Genomic DNA, 13,905 nt, shown 5'->3' with positions numbered 1-13,905 from the left:
ATGGCCCACAGATCGGAGGCTGAATCCCCTCTGCCTTCTCTCTTGCCTCCTCCCGTCCCTTACTCTCAAGTAATTTCTGCTGCAGTGTAAAGACATTCAGTTGAATCCCCTGGATCTCACAAGACAGGAGACCCTAGAGGGCTCCAGAGAATGAAACCACATCTCAGCCACCTAGAAATGCCACAAAGGGTGAACTACTGCCAGAACTTAACTAACCAACATCCATCGTCAGGCAAAAGACCCTCTGCGGAAGAGAAAAGTGGAAACGTTGTCTGGTGATTACAGCACAAGACTGAGCCATGAGTTCTAGCCCTAGCTGTGACTAACAACTATTTGTACCTCAGTTTTCCCCATCTTTAAAGTGGAAATTATTGTACCATCCCCAAGGAGGCAGAGACTGTTATTAGTGTGTGTAAAGCTCTTGGCGATCCTCAGCTGTAAGGTGCTAGAGATCAAGGGTTAGTAGAACGGCCATACTGGGTCACACCAAAGGTTCACCTAGCCCAGTATCCTGTCTTCTGATAGTGGCCAGTGCCAGGTGCCCCAGAGGGAATGAACAGAACAGGGCAATTATCGAGTGATCCATCCTCTGTTGTTCAGTCCCAGCTTCTGGTCAAATGTCTAGGGACACCCACAGCATAGGGTTGTGTCTCTGATCATCTTGGTTAATAGCCATCGATGGACCTATCCTCCATGAATTTACATAATTCTTTAATCCAGTTATACTTTTGGCCTTCACAGCATCCCCTGGCAATAAGTTCCACAAGTTGACTGTGCATTGTGTGAAGAATTTCCTTTTGTTTGTTTTAAACCTGCCACCTCTTTATTTCATTGAGTGACCCCTGGTTTGTGTGTATTGTGAAGGGGTAAACAACACTTCCCTATTCACTTTCTCTGCACCATACAGAATTTCATTAATTACTGACCTGTTAGTAATTTATTCATCGCCTCTTTTTTTTTTTTTTTTTTTTTAAATAAAAACAACCTGTATAGCCTGCAAAGTATACATTCAGATAATATCTTCAACTTTGTTTTCCTCCTCCCCGCCTTCCACTGTCTTTAATGCTCAACTCGTGTCATGTCATTTAGACAGCAAACTCTTTCGGGCGAGAATTATATTTACTGTATGTTCAACTACCTGGTCAAATGTCACAATAGGACAAACTGTAGAGAAGCAATTTCACTACATCTCAAAGGAAAGCTTCTTGGAACAGCTAGTTCTAAAGCACACAAGAGGAAAAGCTATTTTCCACTTAGGCCTAGGCCTAAGTAACATGCAGCATCTGGTTCAGTTAGTAACAGAGGGTGAGGCTCTCGGTAACAGTGACCATGATATAATTAAATTCAACATTGGGCAGTGGGGGGGAGAGATAAGGTACCAAAAACTAAAACAATGACACTAAAATTTCAGAAAGAAAGATCTCAATAAAATCATGGCATTGATCAAAAAGGCCCTAAACTTAAAAGCAAAGGAAGTAAAAAAAAATCACTAGATTTGGCATGTTTCAGAGAAACAGCCGTGTTAGTCTGTATCCGCAAAAAGAAGAACGGGAGTACTTGTGGCACCTTAGAGACTAACAAATTTATTAGAGCATAAGCTTTCGTGGACTACAGCCCACTTCTTCGGATGCATATAGAATGGAACATATAATGAGGAGATATATATACACACATACAGAGAGCATAAACAGGTGGGAGTTGTCTTACCAACTCTGAGAGGCCAATTAATTAAGAGAAAAAAAACTTTTGAAGTGATAATCAAGCTAGCCATACCGACAGTGTGATAAGAAGTGTGAGAGTACTTACAAGGGGAGATAGAGTCAACGTTTGTAATGGCTCAGCCATTCCCAGTCCTTATTCAAACCGGAGTTGATTGTGTCTAGTTTGCATATCAATTCTAGCTCTGCAGTCTCTCTTTGCAGTCTGTTTTTGAAGTTTTTCTGTTGTAATATAGCCACCCGCAGGTCTGTCACTGAATGACCAGACAGGTTAAAGTGTTCTCCCACTGGTTTTTGAGTATTTTGATTCCTGATGTCAGATTTGTGTCCATTAATTCTTTTGCGTAGAGACTGTCCGGTTTGGCCAATGTACATGGCAGAGGGGCATTGCTGGCACATGATGGCATATATCACATTGGTAGATGTGCAGGTGAACGAGCCCCTGATGGTATGGCTGATGTGATTAGGTCCTATGATGATGTCACTTGAATAGATATGTGGACAGAGTTGGCATCGGGGTTTGTTACAAGGATAGGTTCCTGGGTTAGTGGTTTTGTTCAGTGATGTGTGGTTGCTGGTGAGTATTTGCTTTAGGTTGGGGGGTTGTCTGTAAGCGAGGACAGGTCTGTCTCCCAAGATCTGTGAGAGTAAAGGATCATCTTTCAGGATAGGTTGTAGATCTCTGATGATGCGCTGGAGAGGTTTTAGTTGGGGGCTGAAGGTGACAGCTAGTGGTGTTCTGTTATTTTCTTTGTTGGGCCTGTCTTGTAGGAGGTGACTTCTGGGTACTCGTCTGGCTCTGTCAATCTGTTTTTTCACTTCAGCAGGTGGGTATTGTAGTTTTAAGAATGCTTGATAGAGATCTTGTAGGTGCTTGTCTCTATCCGAGGGATTGGAGCAAATGCGGTTATATCTTAGAGCTTGGCTGTAGACAATGGATCGTGTGGTGTGTCCTGGATGGAAGCTGGAGGCATGTAGGTAAGTGTAGCGGTCAGTAGGTTTACGGTATAGGGTGGTATTGATGTGACCATCGCTTATTAGCACAGTAGTGTCCAGGAAATGGACCGCTTGTGTGGATTGATCTAGGCTAAGGTTGATGGTGGGATGGAAATTATTGAAATCATGGTGAAATTCCTCAAGGGCTTCTTTTCCATGGGTCCAGAGGACTGGGAATGGCTGAGCCATTACAAACGTTGACTCTATCTCCCCTTGTAAGTACTCTCACACTTCTTATCACACTGTCGGTAGGGCTAGCTTGATTATCACTTCAAAAGTTTTTTTTCTCTTAATTAATTGGCCTCTCAGAGTTGGTAAGACAACTCCCACCTGTTTATGCTCTCTGTATGTGTGTATATATATCTCCTCATTATATGTTCCATTCTATATGCATCCGAAGAAGTGGGCTGTAGTCCACGAAAGCTTATGCTCTAATAAATTTGTTAGTCTCTAAGGTGCCACAAGTACTCCCGTTCTTCTTTTTGTAGATTTGGCATGGATGTCACTTAAGAAAACAACGGAGTCTCAGAAGGCATACGTGCCACTGAACAGAAAGGGAAGCAGGAAGGCAAGAGTCAGTCAGTCAGTCTCGTAAATAGTAAGAGGTTATTCAAGCCAAACAGTGATCCTTCAGAATTTGGAAAACTAATCTTTAGTGAAGCCAATAACAGGGATGTGTGAAGTAAATTTGAAGGACTAGACTTGAATTATAAGAGCAAACAGCTAAAGGAACAAAAATAAGCATCAAGAAATTACATGAAGTATATCAGAAGCAGGAAACTTCCAAAAGAAATGGTGAGTCTGGTAGATCACCAAGGGTTAGAGAGAGCAATTAAGAAAAATAAAAACATTGGCTGAGAAGCAAAATTATTTATTTGCGTCAGTCTTCACCACAAAGGATGTTGATGAAGTACTTATCCTAACCCTGATTTTTTCTGGTAATATACATGAAGTGCTCTCAGAATTGAGATGGAAGAATAGGTGCTGGAGAAAAATTAAAAAGCAATGAATCATCAGGCACAGGTGGTCCATCCAGGAGTTCTCAAGGAAGTTTTCAAGTTCTCATTCTGAAGAATGAGCTACTATCAAAAATATTAACTGGTCTATTAAATATAGCTACTACTGCAATATTGTACCTTTATTTAAAAAAGGCTCTGGGGTCATCTGGGGAATTACAGACCAGTAAAGACTTCCCTCTGTTTCTGGCAAATTGGTCAAAATGCTCATTACAAATAGAAACATAAAACACCTGGAAGATCACATGATATGGTCTAACAAGCATGGATTCTTCAAAAGAAAATCCTGTTTTACTAATCCATTAGAATTCTTTGCTGTGAATAAAGGAGAACTGATTGACATAATTTAGTCAAACTTTCAAAAGACCTTTGACAAAGTCCATCATAAAAGGCTAATAAAGAAACCAAGTTGTTGCGGAGTGAGAGGCAAGGTATTGTCATGGATCAAAACTGGCTAAGAGATGGGAAACAGAGTAGGATTAAATGGTCAGTTTCCATCATGGCAAAAGGTGAATAGCAGGACCTGAAGGGTCTGTATCAGGACTGTGGTGTTTAAAATATTTAGTAATGATCTGGAAAGAGAAGGGATTATCCCACATCTGCCTGCTGTGGGATTTCTTGAACCTTCCTTTGAAGCCTCAAATGCTGGCCATTATCAGAGATGAGATGTAGGCTAGATGGACTAGGGGTCTAATCAAATGTGGCAATTCCTGTATTCCTATGCATGTACAGCATGGAGCACAAAGGGCCCCCGATCCTGACTGGAACATCTGAATGCTACTTAGTATAAATATTTATTAAATAAAATTATTAACTTCTGGGAAAATGAAACAGCATCACCTATTTTCCTGTCCACAAACTTGAAATGAGAATGTGACCTTACAGCTCTCTGGACTGGGAGACATGAGCACACAGTGATGGTACTGGTGCCAGCATATAACACCAGGAAAGAGAGACACCCATCCACTAAGTCTGAGCTCTCTCCTAGCAGCCACGAATTTGTACAGCCTCAAATAGACATTTTAGCAGCAGGAAACATTTATTAGACCTTTTAACATTTCCTTTGCCAATCAGCAAGACCGAAGCTTGCCTGCTCCAGTCACAAAGGCAGCTCTCCGTAAATGTTGTAATTAAAAAGTACCAGACATGGTTAAGAAACCCCAGAGAAAACTCTTGTGAGAGCTTTGATGTCTCCGCTGCATTCGTCTGAAGGGATCCCACTATTTGGAAGGGGTGGCTTAGAAAGGAGTCCCCCGTCCGGCCCCTCCTCACACACAAGCCCCTTTACACACAACATCCTTTTCATGGCAGCTGTGACTTGGAAAATGAGGTTTTTGTAGCGTGTTAGTGTTGGAATTTTTTAATAACCTCCCCTCTCTCTTTTTCCCCTCCCGCCCAATTATCGTGGTGAATAATTAACATTCTGAAGGAGATAACTAAGCACATCTCAGAGCTCAAAGCCCTTTTAGTTCAAAGCCCTGCCCTTTTCTCTTCGTTTCCCGTTGCCACCACTAAAACTTCCTTGTCATTCAAGCTCTGGGCACACACATCAAAGCAGCATGTGGGAATGGCCCCAAGGGGTCAGAGAAAATTCATGGCAGGGCCTGTGAGTGAGGCACAAAGAGAGAGGGAGAAACAGACAGACACACTCAAACACACAAACACACAGAGTCAGAGCATGCCCCAGTAGGAACCAATACCCTATTTACTCACAAGCTGATAAATAACCCCAGCTCTAGATTTCAGGCTCCACCTCCACAACCACTTCCCACCACTGGCAAAACATCAGTCCAAACCCTTTTTATTGGAAGAGAAAAAGGAACTCGATAGCAGTTCACACGTGCAAAAAAATGTAGCCTCCTCCCCATGGCTTATTTTACCCCACACATCTTTTTCCTTCCTCTGGCTCACCCATTACAGATTTCCCTCCCAATTCTTATCCCTAATATATCCCTCTCCCTTCAATCTAGGTACAATATTAGGTCACTGATATAACCCTTTACTTTGCTTCCTACATGGTTCTCAGGTATCAGACCAATTTAATTTGAACCCTCAAGGTTGAGTACGATTCGTGGGTTAGAAGGCAGCATCCCACTAGCACACGAATCCTCCAGTCACCACAGGCAGGGCACATTCCATTGGCAGGGACCACGCTCTTTCAGTTATGTAATAGTCTTTAAGTCAGACTCAGATTTAACCACAGGAAAAATCCAGGTGCTTTGACATTGGCCATGGAATGTTTTAGCATAAAGATGGGGTGGTTTTAGTATTTGCTCAGTCTAGGAAGGTGAGGGAAATCGAACAGTCCCAAAGTCACAGAACTTAGCAGGTCTCTCTCACTGCTAAGTGCTGCACCAATCAACAGTGTCAATACTTGAGTTTCACTCTTATCTCACTGGGCCGAATGTTTTCAGTGAACATTCTTGGGTCAACTCTCATTTTTTCATTTGAAAAGATGGAGCAGCTGTTTCGACTGCTTGAATCATTGTCTCCATGACTGGCTCCCTTCAATGAGTGCTTCGCTCTGCTCTTTCCTGAGTAATGCATCAAGAGAACAAGAATTCTCCAGACCTGCTGAGATCACAGTCTCCTTTAAGGTCTATGTTATATTAATAGGAATAGAGTCTCAATGGATCAGAAAAGATTAAAGCTCTTACAGTCACAGACCAGACTACATAGCAAGTAGAATCGAAAGCTATTTGAAACAAAATTTTAGAAACCTGCAATCAGTTGAATGAAAGGAATTATATTATGAGTTAGTCATCTGCCATTTGCTGTTTTCCATATTCAAATATTACTATCCAGCAGCCCCATTTCTTTGCTGTGACTTCTGTCCGGAAGTAGAGTGCCAATGTGACTTGGGAAAGGGATTCTCTAATCCCCCAGATTGAGAATGCTGAAAATCCTTTACACAAGTTACGTTTCCAGGATACAGACTTGTTATTAGTTGTACTGCAGCAGCACCTAGAAGCCCCAACTAAAATCAAGGCTCCCACTGTGATACATGTTATGTATACATACAGTAAGAGACATCTTACAATATAAATAAAGACAGACAACAGGTTCTATTATTCCCATTTTAGAGACGAGGAACTGAGGCAAAAAGATTAAATTACCTACCCACAGAAAGTGTGTGGCAGAACTAGGAATTAAACCCAGATCTCCTAAATTCCAGCCCAGGGCTTTAACCAAAGAACCAGCCTTCCTCTCCAGAAGAATCCTGGACAGTCCAATCCAGAAGCTAAAGAAAACCCTAGTCCTTGGATCAATTCAGCAAGTGAAGCCATTGGGGCAGTGTCTCTAGGCAGGTTACATCTTAAAATCATAGAATCATAGAATATCAGGGTTGGAAGGGACCTCAGGAGGTCATCAAGTCTAACCCCCTGCTCAAAGCGGGACCAACCCCAACTAAATCATCCCAGCCAGGGCTTTGTCAACCCGGGCCTTAAAAACCTCAAAGGAAGGAGATTCCACCACCTCCCTAGGTAACCCATTCCAGTGCTTCACCACCCTCCTAGTGAAATAGCTTTTCCTAATATCCAATCTAGACTTCCCCCACTGCAACTTGAGACCATTAGTCCTTGTTCTGTCATCTGCCACCACTGAGAACAGCTGAGCTCCATCCTCTTTGGAACCCCCTTCTGGTAGCTGAAAGCAGCTATCAAAATCCCCCCTCATTCTTCTCTTCTGGAGACTAAATAAGCCCAGTTCCCTCAGCCTCTCCTCATAAGTCATGTGCCCCAGCCCTTAATCATTTTCATTGCCCTCTGCTGGACTTTCTCCAATTTGTCCATATCCTTTCTGTAGTGGGGGGCCCAAACCTGGACGCAATACTCCAGGTGTGGCCTCACCAGTGCCGAATAGAGGGGAATAATCACTTCCCTCGACCTGCTTGCAATGCTCCTACTAATACAGCCCAATATGCCTTTAGCCTTCTTGGCAACAAGGGCATACTGTTGACTCATATCTAGCTTCTCGTCCACTGTAATCCCCTGGTCTTTTTCTGCAGAACTGCCGCTTAGCTAATCAGTCCTCAGCCTGTAACAATGCATAGGATTCTTACATCCTAAGTGCAGGACTCTGCATTTGTCCTTTTTGAACCTCATCAGATTTCTTTTGGCCCAATCCTCCAATTTGTCTAGGTCACTCTGCCTATCCCTACCTTCCAGTGTATCTACTTCTCTCCCCCACCACCCCCAGCTTCATGATGAAGTATGAGACACAAATAAGACCAGCTCTCAGGATCATTAAGAATTCTCTCGTGTGAGAGTTGGCAATGGCTGATGGGAGCAGAGCTAGAGAACTTCTGCAGTTGGAAAAGCATGGATGACATAGATAAGGGGTGGCTAGTAAGTACAATACATCAGGCTTACATCTGACTGTTTGCATAGTAATCCAAATTCCATGCCCTTCCCAAGTCCTGATGCCCCAGGAATCACGAAAAACAGCCGTGATTAAAATGAGCACCTTCCATAGACACAATGTGCATACAGCAGCTTCAAAATACATAACTTCAGCATGTATAGCACACTCTAGTTTGAGTCATTTAAGAAATGATCCTCAGAGAGGCTGCTCTTCTCGACATCAAAATGGAAGGAAAAACATCCTGACACAGAGGGAGTGGCTGTGCTGCAATCTGCATGGTTCACAAAACTGGTTGAGAAGAAGGTCCTAAGAGGCTGCTATAACCACATGCAGTCCACGTACTTCTTGTGTTGAAGGGGAATTTGCACATTCGCCATTGTTCAGTTCTCAAAGTTCAGGTGTTAATTTACATTCCAAGATGACTTGGCAAATTCTTTAGTGATTATCAACTGAAGTTAGATACAGAGAAGTCTTCGTTGTTCATCCACAAAATTAGTGCCACAGCTGCCACCACAGTATTCACATCCCCCACTATGGCAGGTTGTTCCCAACAGTCCGTTCTCTAAGCTTTACTAGTGTCTCAAAAAAAGATACATCATCAAGTCTCTTGGCATTATTTTTTCCCATAAAATTTAAAGCCAGAAGAGACTACCAGATCTTCTAGTTTGACCTAATCTATCACAGGCCACTACCCGACTCCCATGCAATAAACTCAACAACCAAAATACTACAGCCCACAGGAGACTAAACAATTATATTCCACAGGCAGAGGTGGTGATCCAGTGCCTAAGCTTACATCTAGGAAAACTTCACATTTTGGGCCATCAGTCTAAGGATCCACCCATTACTGACGGCGCAGCCTTTGACTTAGAACTTCAGATCACTAATCACTCAATTTCACATGTTTAAATGTGAAGGCACTCAAACCACGGTGGTGAGTGTGGTACACAACATCCAGAAAGCCTTGGAACAGGGGGAGTCGGGTGTGACACTGCACCCCATATTCTTCAGTGATATGATTATGACATAATTGTAATGTAATTGTAATTGTGAAGTGTCATTGGGAAAGTTATGATTTGCTGAATATGAGTATCCTATTTGTATTCCTGTATCATTTTTGTGTCTGAAGTTATGAATGTTGACTATGTAACTGTATTTCAAATGTAGTTACACCTGGGTAATGCCCACTAGACAAAATGCTTTGGGTAGCAACCTATGGCACGTGTGCCGAAGGCGGCACGCGAGCTGATTTTCAGTGGCACTCACACTGCCTGGGTCCTGGCCACTGGTCCGGAGGGCTCTGCATTTTAATTTAATTTTAAATGAAGCTTCTTAAACATTTTAAAAACCTTATTTACTTTACATACAACAATAGTTTAGTTATATATTATAGACTTATAGAAAGATACCTTCTAAAAACGTTAAAATGTATTACTGGCACGCGAAACCTTAAATTAGAGTGAATAAATGAAGACTTGGCACACCACTTCTGAAAGGTTGCCAAGCCCTAGTCTAGATAGTGGGTGGGGAAGGGCCTATTCAAGGCAATGAGCCATTAGGAAAAAACAATAGGCCTTAGGAGAAGCTTATCTCCCAGCTAGTGATCCTTCCTGTGATGGCTACAGACAGCCTCCAAGTAATGGTTGCTATGACTCTACAAGGACATGTGATCAGACCACATGACTCTAGACTCCATTTTAGCATGTCAGTATTTTTCCACAGACAGGTCTGGGAACCAAGCTTTTAAACAAAGGGTTCCTGCCCTATGCAAAAGCTATATAAGGCAGGGACTGACATCTTGGGTGGGGAGTAGGGTGACCAGACAGCAAGTGTGAAAAATCAGGACAGGGGGTGGGGGATAATAGGAGCCTATATAAGAAAAAGACTCCAAGAATTAGGACTCTCCCTATAAAATCAGGACATCTGGTCACCCTAGTGGGGAGTGAAGAATACCAAATGAAGACTCCTGGAAACATGCAAGGAACAAAGACTGAACTGGGAGAAGTGCTGGACGCAGGCTAAAGGGATCTCTAGCCTATGAAAGAAACTCCTGGGGATTCCAAGTTATAAAGCAAGTGCAGCTTGTGTCTGCTTCTATCATCTCTTAGGGTCAGAATCTGCTACTCATATCCAATCTATTTAGTATGTTAAGCTTAGTTTGCATTTTTTATTTGCTAGGTAATCTGCTTTGATCTGATTGCTATAACTTAATCACTTAAAATCTCTCTTTTGTAGTTAATAAATTTGTTTTTGCTTTATCTAAATGAGTGAGTTGGAGTGAAGTGTGTGGGAATCATAACTCGGGCAAAGGCTGTTGCATATTCCTCTCCACATTGAGGGAGGGGGTGAATGTTATGACCTTCTGCTGTACAGTTCCCTGTGCAGTGCAAGACAGTATTGGGTTTATACTCCAGAGGGGGTGAGCACCTGGGGAGCTGGGAGTTGCCTTAACTGTAGCCTTTCTGTGCAGGGGCTTGTCAGAGAGCCTGTATGTAACTGCAGCTGGGTGTGTCCGTATCTGTATTATGCTGGTGAAAGTGCAGGCTGGAGGGCTTTGCAGCTTCTCACAGCAGTACAGTGTGAGAGGGAGCCCAGGCTGGTGGGTCAGGGGGCTCAGTGATATCCCAGTTCCAGGTGGCACCCCGGGGGGAACCAGTCACATCAGGGTGTATGGGGCATTGCATATTATGGTATAAATGCCTAATTTAGAGGGATTTTTCCCAGTTAGACCAGCAGCAATGACCCATGAGGACACATTTTTGACTTGGTTTTTATTGCATATTTTAGTAGTTTGTACTCTGGAACACAGAAAGGATTTCAGGCAGTGTTCTCTATCCAGTACTTCTACTGCACATCCCCACCCTCCTTCCCCGCATCACAAACAAACCCTAAAATGAATGAAAGAATGCTGCAAAAATATGCCCATTATAACTATATTGTTATTAGGTTTACTGCAGAGGTTCTCAAACTGTGGTCCGCGAGCTCCGTTCAGGTGGCTCGCAGATAGTTCCTTCTATGGTGTGCACCTGGGCGGCCGCACATGAGAGAATGAAGGGCTGCCCACCTAATTAGTGGAGGCGCACAGGCGTGGCTCCACTAATTAGGGGCCTGGACCCTAGAGAAAATGCACATGTAAGGTGAGGTGGTGGCCTTGGGGGGAATAGGAGGTGGGGGGGGGGCAGTGGAGTGAGAAGAGGGGGTAGAGGAAATTTGGGACGTGCAGGACTAGGGCGCCACAGAAAGAGGCAACCTTCTCCAGATTCAGGGCTGCGGCTGCCGGGGAGAGAACCCCCTCCTTCCTAGCCCCAGCTTGGGGGCTGCCGCAGTGGGGGAGAGAGGGAGAGATTTCCCCTCCTTACCAGCCCAGCTCAGTGATATTAAAACATGAGTTGTGTGCTTTTATTTGTAGAACAAAAACACGTTTATTATTATTTAGGTTTTTTATATAAAACTTCTATCCAAAGTGCTTTACAATAGGTTTCAGAGTAGCAGCCGTGTTAGTCTGTATCCGCAAAAAGAACAGGAGTACTTGTGGCACCTTAGAGACTAGCATATGCATCCGAAGAAGTGGGCTGTAGTCCACAAAAGCTTATGCTCTAATAAATTTGTTAGTTAGTCTCTAAGGTGCCACAAGTACTCCTGTTCTTTTTGCTTTACAATAGTTAGCTAATGGTACAAACATTTGGAAAGATCATTAAGTGGTCCACCGAGACACTCAGCAATTTTCAAGTTGTCCACGGGAAAAAAAAAAAAGTTTTGAGAACCACTGGTTTACTGAATGAATTCAGAAGCTCTAGGATCAGTCAGAGACTCCTGTCTGAGGGGGAACTTGCAGCTGCTAGGATGAGCAGCATTCTTTCCATTATATGATCTGACATTATTAGAGTGCCACAGGTCTGCTGGTAGTCTGATGTTAAAAGATTAATAAGAAAATGAGTGCTTCAAAGGGACACCATATAGATGCAGGAATCAAAGCGACCAGCATGAAATACTGCACAACACACCCCACCCCCAAACACAGAAACCAGTGCTTGGGGAAGCCAATGGATCAAAAGCTTCTCTCACAAGAGAGCAAAGAGCATCTCCAGAAAGGAAATAAACAGAGCCACAGCCAAAGGGACATTCGCCTAAATAGCTCTTTCTTGTTTAATACCCAAGAATAAAGTTTCCCAACTGGAGGGCTGCAACCGCTGAGATGATACACTGAGACAAATATCGGCTGGCAGAGAGGTTTGAGGCCTATTAAACTTTATCAGATAAGGTTTGAATGTGCTATCTTGACAAGGCTGATAAGAAAGGGGATCCCAGTAGAAGGAGCATTCAGTGACCCCCTGCGCGGAGATCAGAAGGACATGGCCCCTGAAAATTAACCATAGAGCTGGACAGAAACATTTTTTTAGCAGAATTTCTGTGCTAAATCATCTAGTCTGAGGAAGTCCTTAATGCTGCCCACAATGCCTATTTCCACATTCCACCTTCTGGGTGCTGTCATCAGCTCCACAAAATCAGTGTAAATGACCGGCAGGCACAAAGCTTTATGGGTAAGGCTACATTTATGTCATGGAGGTCATGGAATCTGTCAAGTATCAGAGGGGTAGCCGTGTTAGTCTGAATCTGTAAAAAGTAACAGAGGGTCCTGTGGCACCTTTGAGACTAACAGAAGTACTGGGAGCATAAGCTTTCGTGGGTAAGAACCTCACTTCTTCAGATGCAAGTCTGATGGAATCTGTGACTTCCAGAGACCTCTGTGACATTCTCTGCTTCATCCCCAGGGGCTGTGGGACTCCAGAGCCAGCGGGGCTCTGGCAGGGTTCCGGTGACAGACTCCAGGGAGAGCGGGGATGGGGGGGAAGGGAAGGAGACACCTCGGGCGAGCGGCTGGGGGTATCCCGTTTTCTCTTTGGGAAATATGGTCACCCGGCAGCTCCCAGCTCTCAGCTGTCATGGGCAGAGGAGGAACCCCACAGCTCCCAGCCACCACAGTGGTGGGGGAAACCATGGAGACGCATCAGCAAAAATCACAGACAGGTCACTGCTTCCATGAATTTTTGCTTATTGCCAGTGATGTGTCCGTGACTTTTACTAAAAATAACCATGACAAAATCTTAGTCTTATTTATGGGTATGATTTGCAGCATCCAACAGGACAAGAGGTAGGTAAGAAGTAAGGATTTTGGGTAGTAATCTATCTGCCCAGAACATCCTGAACAGACAAGAAATGGGCTAAGACCCCAAACAATGAAGGTGTGCGCCAGGTTCCAGGCTGTACTAAGAAGGCTGAATTCCAGTGTCTGCCTCACCAGACCAGCCATTAGAAATGCCTCTAAGATGGGCTGACCCTGAATGGGGTAGATTTTCTTCTGAACTTATTTTCAAAGTCTTGTCAGAATTGCAAGCCCAACAGTGGAGGCGGCTTCACACAGCCCAGGGACATTGTCAGCATCGCTAAAGAACAGAAATGCAAATGACACTAATGAAGAAATGGAACCAGAACAGAAGGAACAGAAAAGAAACAAACAGCTCCTCTGGAGTCCCTCCCCAGGGTAAAGGCCAGTGGGAGCCTTTCCCGACACTCAGAGAATTCTAAGATCTGATTAGAAAAATTGGGTATTTATATGGAAGTGTGGGGGTTCCTTCAGTTCCTTTGAAGGTGGGACCCTGGCCATCTGCTCCCTTTACTGCCTCGGCTTTTACAGAGTCTGGGATTCATACCTTCTGCTCACTGTTTCTCAGCACTAGTCATGCCAGTGTCTGTCCCTGGGATGAGGAGGGAGGGAGAGAACGGAAAAAGCATCTTTGAGACGTTCAGCT

This window comes from Trachemys scripta, chromosome 14, assembly GCF_013100865.1.
Source record: "Trachemys scripta elegans isolate TJP31775 chromosome 14, CAS_Tse_1.0, whole genome shotgun sequence".
NCBI lineage: Eukaryota > Metazoa > Chordata > Testudines > Emydidae > Trachemys > Trachemys scripta.
The sequence above is the reverse complement of the archived record's forward strand: the minus strand, read 5'-3'. Positions refer to the sequence as shown.